Source organism: Mastomys coucha, unplaced genomic scaffold, assembly GCF_008632895.1.
Source record: "Mastomys coucha isolate ucsf_1 unplaced genomic scaffold, UCSF_Mcou_1 pScaffold7, whole genome shotgun sequence".
NCBI lineage: Eukaryota > Metazoa > Chordata > Mammalia > Rodentia > Muridae > Mastomys > Mastomys coucha.
Window position 1 is genome coordinate 95186967 of NW_022196913.1, and position 10829 is coordinate 95197795.

The following is a 10829-nucleotide window of genomic DNA, read 5'->3' on the forward strand; positions in this document are numbered from 1 at the left end:
TATACAAATGTGTTTTGTGTTTTAATCCCAGGTGTGGGATAAGGAGCTGATTCAGACTGACCACAGCAGCTGACAATGATTTGCCATATGCTCTAGCAGGGGTATAATTTTTCCAGCTGCAGATAGTTTCTGCAAGTGTGCGACATTTGGAATTCTGGGGACTTTTCAGAGTGTATAGAAATATGAGATCCCTGATAGTGGGAAGATTAATATGTGGTTGGTTTTTTTTGCAGTTTGTTAAATATCATGTACAAAGGAAAAAACAACAAATAGAAATTAAATATCTTGACATTGAAGATCAAACTTGCCCCAAGGAACCCAATGCCCTACTCATCAAGAAGTAGTTTAATGATATTGTTGTCCCCTTTCCTACCCCTGACATTATTCAGTAATTTCTATCTCTCCCCTCTATCCTTTTTTCTACTAGTGTTAAGGGTTGAAAGGATGGAAGAAAAAATATGGAGAAGGTAGACAAATGAAGAACCCAGTCACTAGCAAAAGAATGGCTATACACTCCCTATGGGCCAGTCATTCATTCGAACACATGAGTCTATGGGAACCATAACTATTCAAACCACCACAATTCTTACATTAGAATTTCGGTAAAGAAAGGTCCAACATTTTCAACTGGTCAACCAATATATGTTATTTGTGCTTGTTAATGAGGTTTATTCTATAAAGAGGCAGTAAAGCCTCCTGAGGCCCCAATATTTTGGAATATAGACAGGAGATATTCTATAAGTTGATTCAATATAACTGACCAGAATATCTTATACCAGACATTTCTCACTGACTATGCTTGCTATTCAAATTGGAAGTTCTATAGAGCTGTTTCTAGACATATTTGCATTGAATTAGTCAGTTAAATTAGACAAACATTCACAATATTGTTTTCAAAGTAAGAATTTACAGTTGAACAGTTGGTCTTTAAATATATTCATCCAATCTTTTAATTCCTGAAAATAAAGTATATTTTAAAAGAAGGCACATATACTTTTCCTCAAGTATGCTTTCTTTTTGTGTGGAACATATGTATATGATCATATATAAATTCTTACTTTAAGGTAAAAACTTCAGTAGCTAATGGCTCAGAAATATCTGTTGAATGATATGAATATATCATCCTAGCTTTTGATTCTGCTACCATAAAACAAACTTAATAGAAGAAAAATATTAAATAGCTGTAGCAGGCATACATCTCCTAGAATTGTCTTAGAAATATAGCCTTTTTACCCTTTTTGTCTTTCCATTCTGTTCTTCACAAATTTGGAAAGTTCAGCTCTTTTGATTTATATCTCAAATGTCCTCTATCATTGTAGAGGCAACACCTGTGGTCTTTGAGCATGAACATGTAGCCCAGAATCTCTATTGGAGTACAGTCATCCCTTTGTGTCTTGCAATTTTTGTTGTAACTGATCTCAATCTGAGGAGTTATTTTCTCATATTAGACTTACTCCTTATGATATCACCATATTTGTGACTAGTTGCAGCAGTTTTCTCTGTTGAATCTTCCTCATTTCTCCCCACAAAGTATCAAGAAATGGTCCTTGGAAATCTCTCAGTTATGCTCTCCTTCACACTAGGCCCTGATATGTTGGGAACATGAAATATTTTCTGTCTTAAAGATTTCTTCACTCCCCATTTTAGCCAAGACAAAGAAATTCTCCTCAAATCTGTCATCAAATGAAAAGAGAATACCAGTCATGTATAGTTATAGAGAAAAATATTTTAAGTAAGTCCAGCATGGCCTGGCTTGGCTAGGAGAATTATTCTAAATAAATTATTAGAATTTATTTCTGCCAATAATTACATAAGATAAACAGTTGGATTTTATTGATGAAATTATGAAGCCACATAATTATAAGAAAACCAATCAATCCTGAAAAATAAGTATTTTATTTTTCAACCAGATGAGGTTGAAAAACTATGTATAGGATGATGGGTGGTACATATTTAAGGCAACAGACTTCAGAGAAAATATATATATATATTCCTAAGAATACATGAGTAAATCTGAAGAGTAAAGTAAAAGTGGATGCTGAAAGTGTTAATGGGACATTTCAGGCTAAGAGAATGTTGCTTGTAAAAATGTCCGTGTAATAGCCAGGTGAAATGTATGAAATCTGAAATGAAGACACAAACCAAGGCCAAAAAATAAAGCACCAGGATACAGAACAGAGGAGCAGAGTTCCAGCCTGTACTGAGGGAATGACCAACCAATGACTGGCCCAATTTGAGACCTATTCTATGAGCAAGAACCAATCCCTGACAGTACTAATGATACTCTGTTATGCTCACAGATAGGATCTGAGCATAACTGTCCTTTGAGAGGCTCCCCCAAGCAACTAACTGAAACAGTTGCAGAGATCCACAACCAAAAATTAGAAGGAGCTCTGGGAGTCTTGTGGAAGATTTGGGGGAAGGATTGAGGGACCTGGAATTGACAGGAGCACCACAAGAAGACCAACATAGTCAACTACCCTAGACCCTTAGGGCTCCCAGAGACTGAACCACCATCACAGTGCATACATGTGCTGGACGTTGCTCCCCAATCCCCCACACATATGTAGCAGATATGCAGCTTTCTCTTCATGCCCAAGAACTGAAGCAGGGGCTATCTATGACTCTGTTGCCTGTCTGTGGTTCTTGTTCCCCTAACTGGGCTGCCTTTTCAATGGGAGAAGATGTGCCTGGTCCTGCAATGACTTGATGTGCCAGGGTGAGTTGTTACCCAGGGAGACTACCTCCTCCTTAGAGGAGAAGGGTAGGAGGTATGGGAGAGAGGACTGTGAAAGGGGGAGCTGCAAGGAGAGGAGGGAGAGGGGGGCTGTGATCAAGATAAAAATGAATAATCAAATAAACAAACAATTGGAGAAAAAAGAAAAAAAGAATTTGAAACTACAGATGGTCTTATGGTTGCCTCTTTGACAGTTATCCTGTGATCTGAGAAAATAACTTTCATTATGAACACTGAATGAAACATATACAAAACTTAAGAGTACTCTGTCAACAGATGGAAGCAGGTACAGAGATCCAAAGCTAGACATTATGCAGAGAGGGTCTCTACAAATTGGAAGTCTTCTTGGATTCCTCCCCTTGAATTTGGGGAACCCTGCAGAAGACAGGGAAGAAAGACTTAGGAATCACAGGGGATGACCGACAACAGGAGAACATATTCTACTGAGTCAACTAAGTAGGGTTCATATGGGTTCACAGAGACTGAAACAGCACAGGGTCTACATGAGTCTGTACCAGGTCCCCAGCATATATGCAATTATTGTTAGCCTAATAGTTTTGTAAGACTCATAACAGGGGGATGGGTGTATCTCTAGTGCATTTGTCTGCCCTTGAGACTCTTTTCCTCCTATAAGGAGGCATTGTCCAGATAAATACATTGGCTTTTGTCTTGTCTTATCGTATCTTGTTTCATCCTATTTACCTATCATTTCTTGGAAGCCTGCTCTTGTCTGAAGAGAAAACTAAGGGAAAGTGGATCTGAGAGAGATAGAGAGAGGAGGTTGGGATATCTAGAAAGAGTGAATGGAGGGAAAACTGTGTTTGGGAGAAGAATATATTTTTAATTAATAAAAGAAAAGTAGGAAATAATAGAAATTGTATCAGAAAGGCAGAATTCAGAATTCCAACAAAATAGACACATACACACATAATTAATATATATTAATTATACATATCAAATTAATATATTTATATATATACATATCAAAAAAGAAACATAGTAAATAAAGTTCTGTATATTTCTTTAAAAATGTACTAAAGCTAGAAGCTGATAGGGAATTTACAAACTCTTCTAAATATCAACAAAGACAAAGAAAAACAATTCAAATAATGAGTATCCTAGCCCTGATTACTAAATGCCTGGAGAAGTAATTAGCAAATCATATATGATAGCATCAAAATACAGATGATACACATGGCCGTTTTCCATTGAGATGATCATGCCAGCTATGACAAAAGTGCGGGATCATTAGGGTGGTATGCTTAGAACATGATGACATTTCACCCTAATTATGAAGAACTAATTGGTGTCGAATTTGTGATTAAGATCTCACTTCAGAGAAGGAATGTCACCTACACACATATTTTGCTTTAGCTAGCCAGACAGATTAGGATAGGAAGCTAAACTGGAGATAACAATTCCCCACCCCACTACACATGTCATCAGATTCATCTTCTTCACACGTTTCCCTTGTGGTGGGCTCAGGCACTCTGTCCCTTAATTAGGCAGGATAAAAAAAGATGTTATATTTGATCTCATATGAAGGTATGTGAGCGTTTACGAAACCTTAAGAAAATAAAGACTGAAGTAGATCTCTAGTTGAGAGGAAACTGTTTAGGGCTGGCTCAGGGAAAAGAGAAGCATCAAGGGAGCTTTCCAGAAGAGTGCGTCACATGGCTGCCTGTATGCTCTTGCCACAGAACGGCTGTGGTACTGGTTCTCTAACATTCTAATCTATGCAGGGCTATGTGAAGCAGCTCAGGCTCCTGGAGAATGAACTGATCTCAGGACTCTGATTTCAAAGTACAGAAAAGGAAATTTGCTTTCAAGACTACCTTTCCTGTTGCTGACACTCACCTTTCATCTCACAGTGAGAAAAACCTTGCAAATCCTCACACACCTGGCATTAATTTCCTTATTCTACTTCAGTGATTTCAATTTCGCCTGGCATTTTCAAGTTGGTTGAAGAGTACACTGGGCATAGCACCACTCTAAGTATGATGGAATTAGGGAGGCATGTCTATTATTCTATAGCTCCCAAAAGCAAAGCTCCAGGAAATGGATAAGGAACACAATAAATGACATTTGGAAGCAAGCCACAAGTTCAGCCAATATATGTATATAAAGAAAAACAGGACTCAAGCAAGAAAGATAAGACAACTGACTTGAGTTACAGGTTACCCTGCTGGCTAATGACTGTGAATCTGTGTGTAATTGCAATGGGCTATTCCCATTCTTGACTGTAAATAGCTTGGGAATAATGATTCCTAGCACATAGTGATTTATCCAGTGGACCCTCACAAGAAACTTCCTTTCACAGAAACCCATGGAAGTGAAAAAGAAAAAGAGTGAGACATATGCCTGAATCCTTCTAGTCTCCAGCCTCACATTGGCCAGGGTTTACCCTAGGAAGTGGGAATATTTCAAACATGTAGTGTATACTCTCTGATTCCTCAGGCGCCAGCTACTGAAGCAGAGTACTCCCACAGCATTCCTTCAGAATTTAAAGGTGAATAGAGCTCAGCCTGATACCTAAGTTTAGGGTGCAGGAACAAAAAACGTGGTCATAGAAAACTAGAAGGCAAGTAGTGACATGGAAACAATGAGGCAGCCAAATAGCAAAAGCTTGGTGTTGAGCAACTTAGATTCTTTGAGTTACCACATCATACATCCTTCAAAATACATGCTATTATTCCACAATATGAGAACTTTTTATTAATATAATTTTTTTATGAGTGAACAAATACCTTATTTAACTTTCAAACTTGGAAAACCCTATTGTAAACACATATGGAACCACAATCAAGATTGTGCTCTGTTGACATCTCCTGAGGGCCAGAGTGGATGAGAGATTAGCAAAAGGATGCAGTGTCTATGCCAAGACAGTATTAAGACTTCAACTGGCATTTATTAATATTCCTCTTCCACCTATTCTGAATCCTTCTTGTTCCAAGGCAACCTCAGGGGTCACCATCATCTGAAGGAAAGTGATCTAAAAGCTGGGTGCCATTTCTTGTGCCTACATGAATCAATAGACTCATCTTTCATTCCCCCAGAATCCTTTTCTATACTAGGAGGCACAGGCTCTCACCATGCATTCTGTTTGTTAATAAAAATGTATTCTTGTCTGAGATAATGCAATGGGACAATGTAGTAATGAGTAACTATTTTACTTTATTTTATTTTTTTGGTTTTTTGAGATAGGGTTTCTCTGTGTAGCCTTGGCTGTCCTGGAACTCACTCTGTAGACCAGGCTGGCCTTGAACTCAGAAATCTGCCTGTCTCTACCTCCCAAGTTCTGGGATTAAAGGCATGCACCACCACTGCCCAGCTGAGTAACCATTTTATAAGAAGATCTTATATTTAAAAAAAGATCCTATATTTAATTCTCTGAAAGCAAATGTGGCTGTGTAGTATAAAGCCATCCCATTGAAGGCTTCATCCTCAGAGGAATACTATAAAGTTTGCTGTTTTTTAATTTAGACCTACTGACTAATGACTAACTAGCACAAACTGAAGCAGTTTCAGATCATGTGGGATATACATGAGACATTTAAATACTATAACAAGTGCCCTTCTCCATCTACATCTCCATCTACATCTACATCTACATCTACAAGGGGTTTTCTACTGAGTACACACAAACCTAGACCTTAGTAGATCATTCATCATTAAGTCATGATGAATACCTTTGGTCACATAGTCACTGAGCAGTTCACAAACAAGTGTTCAAACTTTACTAGCTCACTAGCAGCCATAGTTCAAACAAACACTTATCGCCTACTACTGCAGGCAACTCTTTGTTCTGAACACTGCAGGTCTGCCATGAGATTTTCTTGTTAGGACTTTCTAGAAAATACTCATAATATCCTTATCTACCTTCTTGATCATATTTTTCAAGAGACACAATAGCTGTTAAGAGCTCCAAGTATTACCCAATAAAGTGGTCAAACTGTAATTCTATGCTTCTTTTAAAGTGTAAGATGGTCTGTGGATGGGTATATAGAGTACAGGGTACCCAAATTCATTCTATGAAGAAAATTACTGGATGCCCAGACAAATATACTTCCAAAATGTCTATGAACATTCTCCCTCCCCACAGTTTTTAAGTAATTGACTGCTTAAATGGTAACTGTTTTGAGCTATTGGTGTAGTAGTTTAAATACAATAGAATAAAGAAAAATCATAAGCCATGTAGAAAGCAGAATTTTTTACTGGATTTTGTTTATTCACTTGATTCACTTACAATGTGATGTTGTTATAAACAGACTGTCATGATGTCTTCAAATCAGGAATTGATGCAATGTTGGAATACTCAGGAGCTTCTTTTTAGACAAAATTTAGAGAGTACAGTATGGACTACAACAAATAAAATTTTGTTTCTTTTATGCTTTGAAGTTTTGTTTTCCCTATAATTGAGGGTTAATTTTTTTTTTTACTGTCTACGTCTGTGAATGAAGAATACATTCTACTATAATAGGATGATCTAGAAATAAAGACGTGATATAAGATATAGTGTCCTCAATGAAGGAGCTAGAGAAAGGACCCAAGGAGCTGAAGGGTTTGCAGCCCCTTAGGACAAGCAACAGTATGAACTAGCTAGTACCCTCAGAGCTCCCAGGGACTAAAACTCCAACCAGAGAGTACACATGGGGGGGGGGGAACTCATGGCTCCAGCAGCATGTGTATAGCAGAGGATGGCCAAGCTGTTCATCAATGGGAGGAAAGGACCTTGACCCTGTGAAGGTTCTATGCCCCTGTGTAGGGGAATGCCAGGGACAGTAAGCAGGAGGGGATGGGGTAGTGAGCATGGGGAGGGGGAGGGAACAGGGGATTGTTTTAGTTTTTGGTTTATTTTATTTCATTTTTTTTCTTATTTTCTTTCTTTCTTTTTTTTTTGTTTTTTGGAGGGGAACTTGGGAAAGGAGATATTATAAATAAGAAAACATCTAATAAAAAAGGTATAGTGTCTAACATTCAGTGATAGATTAACATACATGTTATAGGTAGAAGAAGACACTGAAGTTCTGTGGATTTCACATTTTCCATAAAAAAAAATAAGTGGAAACTCATTAGTTAATTGACAACATTGTAGTGTTCTCACTGGTCACAATACAAAAGTATTAGAATACATAGAAACATTTCATATAACATATTATATTACAAAGACTATAGCTTAGTTACTATATTCTCATCATATTTCCCCCTACTGTCTCCATGTACTGGCTGTTTTTTTGTGTCAACTTGACACAGGCTGGAGTTATCACAGAGAAGGGACCTTCAGTTGGGGAAGTGCCTCCATGAGATCCAGCTGTGGGGCATTTTCTCAATTAGTGATCAAGGGCGTAGGGCCCCTTGTGGGTGGTGCCATCCCTGGGCTAGAGGTCTTGGGTTCTATAAGAGAGAAGCCTGAGCAAGCCAGAGAAAGCAAGCCAGTAAGAAACATCCCTCCATGGCCTCTGCGTCAGCTCCTGCTTCCTGACCTGCTTGAGTTCCAGTCCTGACTTCCTCTGGTGATCAACAGCCATGTGGAAATGTAAGCTGAATAAACCCTTTCCTTCCCAATTTGTTTGTTGGTCATGATGTTTGTACAGGAATAGAAACCCTGACTAAGACACTCCACAAACATCTTTTATCTTTGTTTTCTTATACATACAAAATTTATCTCTTGTTTATAAGGAGATTGCTTTGAGATAACTGACATATGTGTGAAGGCATTGCTTATCTCAAAAAAATATGCCTGCTATGGAAAGCCAAGTCACAACATCCCCAAATGCAGAGTAAACTGGGCCATCAGATTTCTGGGTAGAGGCAAAGTCATTAAGTGGAAAACCAGTTTGTAACAATAAGCTGTCCACAGACCTCAGATAAAAGAGAGAAAAAAAATGATAGGCTTAAATATACAATTAAAGGTTCTCTTTCCTAAGGAACTAGCAATCAAAAATGGGTGGGATTCATGAAACCTGTCAATGCCATTGCAAGATGCCATGCTGGATAGTAAAACTAGCACATGTACATTACTAGCACTATTCCTCTATATAGTGACCTTTGTTTCAACAATGCTTTTAAAAAAAAGTAGTGCTGGGCTCCAAAACTTGGTTCATGGAGACAGAAAGGCAAGCTTAAAGAAGACAGATTTTAGAGGTATATACATTGACCTGCCTCCTCTTATTAAGGATTGGCTAGTCTCCTAAGTCTGGATAGAATTTATTCTACTAGAGAGATAAGTAATCTTTGATGTGGTCTATTCCATAGAGTAGTGACATTCAGGAGCCAACTTTGGAGTTCTTTCTTTGCTCTTTATGAATAGAAAGATATCTCTGAGAGAATCAACAATAGCCTCTTAGAAAATTTTATCTCAAAAGAGGCAGTAATGGTATTTGTTTTGGGTTCTAGCCATTTATGAAAGAAATAATTACTTCACCAGATACAATGTTGTATACCTTCCAGAGAGTCATATAAAATACATCAGTAAATGGGTTATGAAAGATGAGTCTTATCTTTTTCCCTTTATGTATACCAGACTTGGAAAGATACATACTGGTGGGGGTCCAATGATTGTAAGTTCTGGTCAAAGACTCTGATATAAAATTGTGAAACTCTGATGACACTATGTCCATTGCATTTTTAAAAAATAATCAAGCGAACACTTTTGTAATTTCATCCATCTCATTTTCAGAAAGTGAACAAAGACTCATATGGGTAGATAACATGCCAAAATCAGTTCTTATAATAAGAACCAATGAAAACACTCACCCTTTCTGGTTTCAGACTCCATGACTTTCAACTATGTAACAGTTGTTTCTGAAGTAGTGTTATTTAATTGTAAGAGGTGATATAAAACTTTAGGAAGAAACTTAAGGTCCATATTTCCTTAATGTTCTTTTATGTTCTAACAAATGATACACACCTCAAGATATATTTGCTTATGGAGTACAAAATAGGTGATATATACAAAAGAATAATCACATGAAAAAATCTATATCATAAGTTCATGCAGTTACTCTCAAGCCTAAAGCCCCATGAGATCAACAGGCAAACAAATTAGCTATCTGGCTTTGTCAGATTCCATTTGCATCCACTCACGTATTAAAAGAAACTGGAACCACAATTAGTTTGAGAAAGATGGCTCCTTTTAAATGCCCTTTCCTATCTGGAGTGAACATTGTATGTGTCTATACTGCAGAAGCCTTGATGGTTTAGAGAGAAGTGAGAAGGGGAATTGTTGCTATTCAGCACTGGTTTTCAATGATTCTTTCATACTTTGAGTCTCCAGTAGATGTAAGCAGTGCTGTCATATTCACATACTGGATACTCAGGAGCCTTAGCTGCCATCTGAAGGAGAATGGCCAGAGGCAAGGTAGAGGAATGGAAATCTGTTCAGGAATTAGGTTGTCTCCAGTGCCTAGCATGACAATATTGAAACAAAAAGAGCTAATGGCCATGCAAAAGTTAAGAGAGATTTTGGCTCCTAGACAAAACCAAATAACTAGAAAGACAAATATTTTGTGATAAATTCAAGCTAAAGAAGAACTACAAGCAGCTTTGTAGGTATAGTGCTAACAGAAATTCAGAGACCAGTATTCTTCCAGACTTTGCTATGGCATAAAGTCATGACACTTATTCTTCCTTTTCAAATCTCTTTATCCCTTTACTCCCTTTGTAAGTATACTCATGAGAACATCTATTTGGCTGATCTTGAATATGCGGATCTTAACACCAAGGGTATATAAAATAATAAATAAGGCACAAAGCATTTCTTATTCATTCAAGATAGTGAGTGTCAATTGCACAATTGTGCAATTCTATTCTTAAGGTCACTTAGACTATTGGTTGCAGAACTAACAGTAAGAACTACATTTACAGGGTGGCTATTATATTATTATATATAAAAAGACACAGAACACTCCATACACACTCTATATTGTCCTTGTCCTATAAATTCAGGTATGAACAAAGTGCCCAAATTGCAATATGTTGAACAGATGATTTCTAAATCCAAGAACTCAATCCTTCCCTCCCCAACCTCTTTTCATCTCTCATCTGCTTTCTCCCTTTCCTCCTCCATTTCTGCTCTTTCTGTCACCTTCAT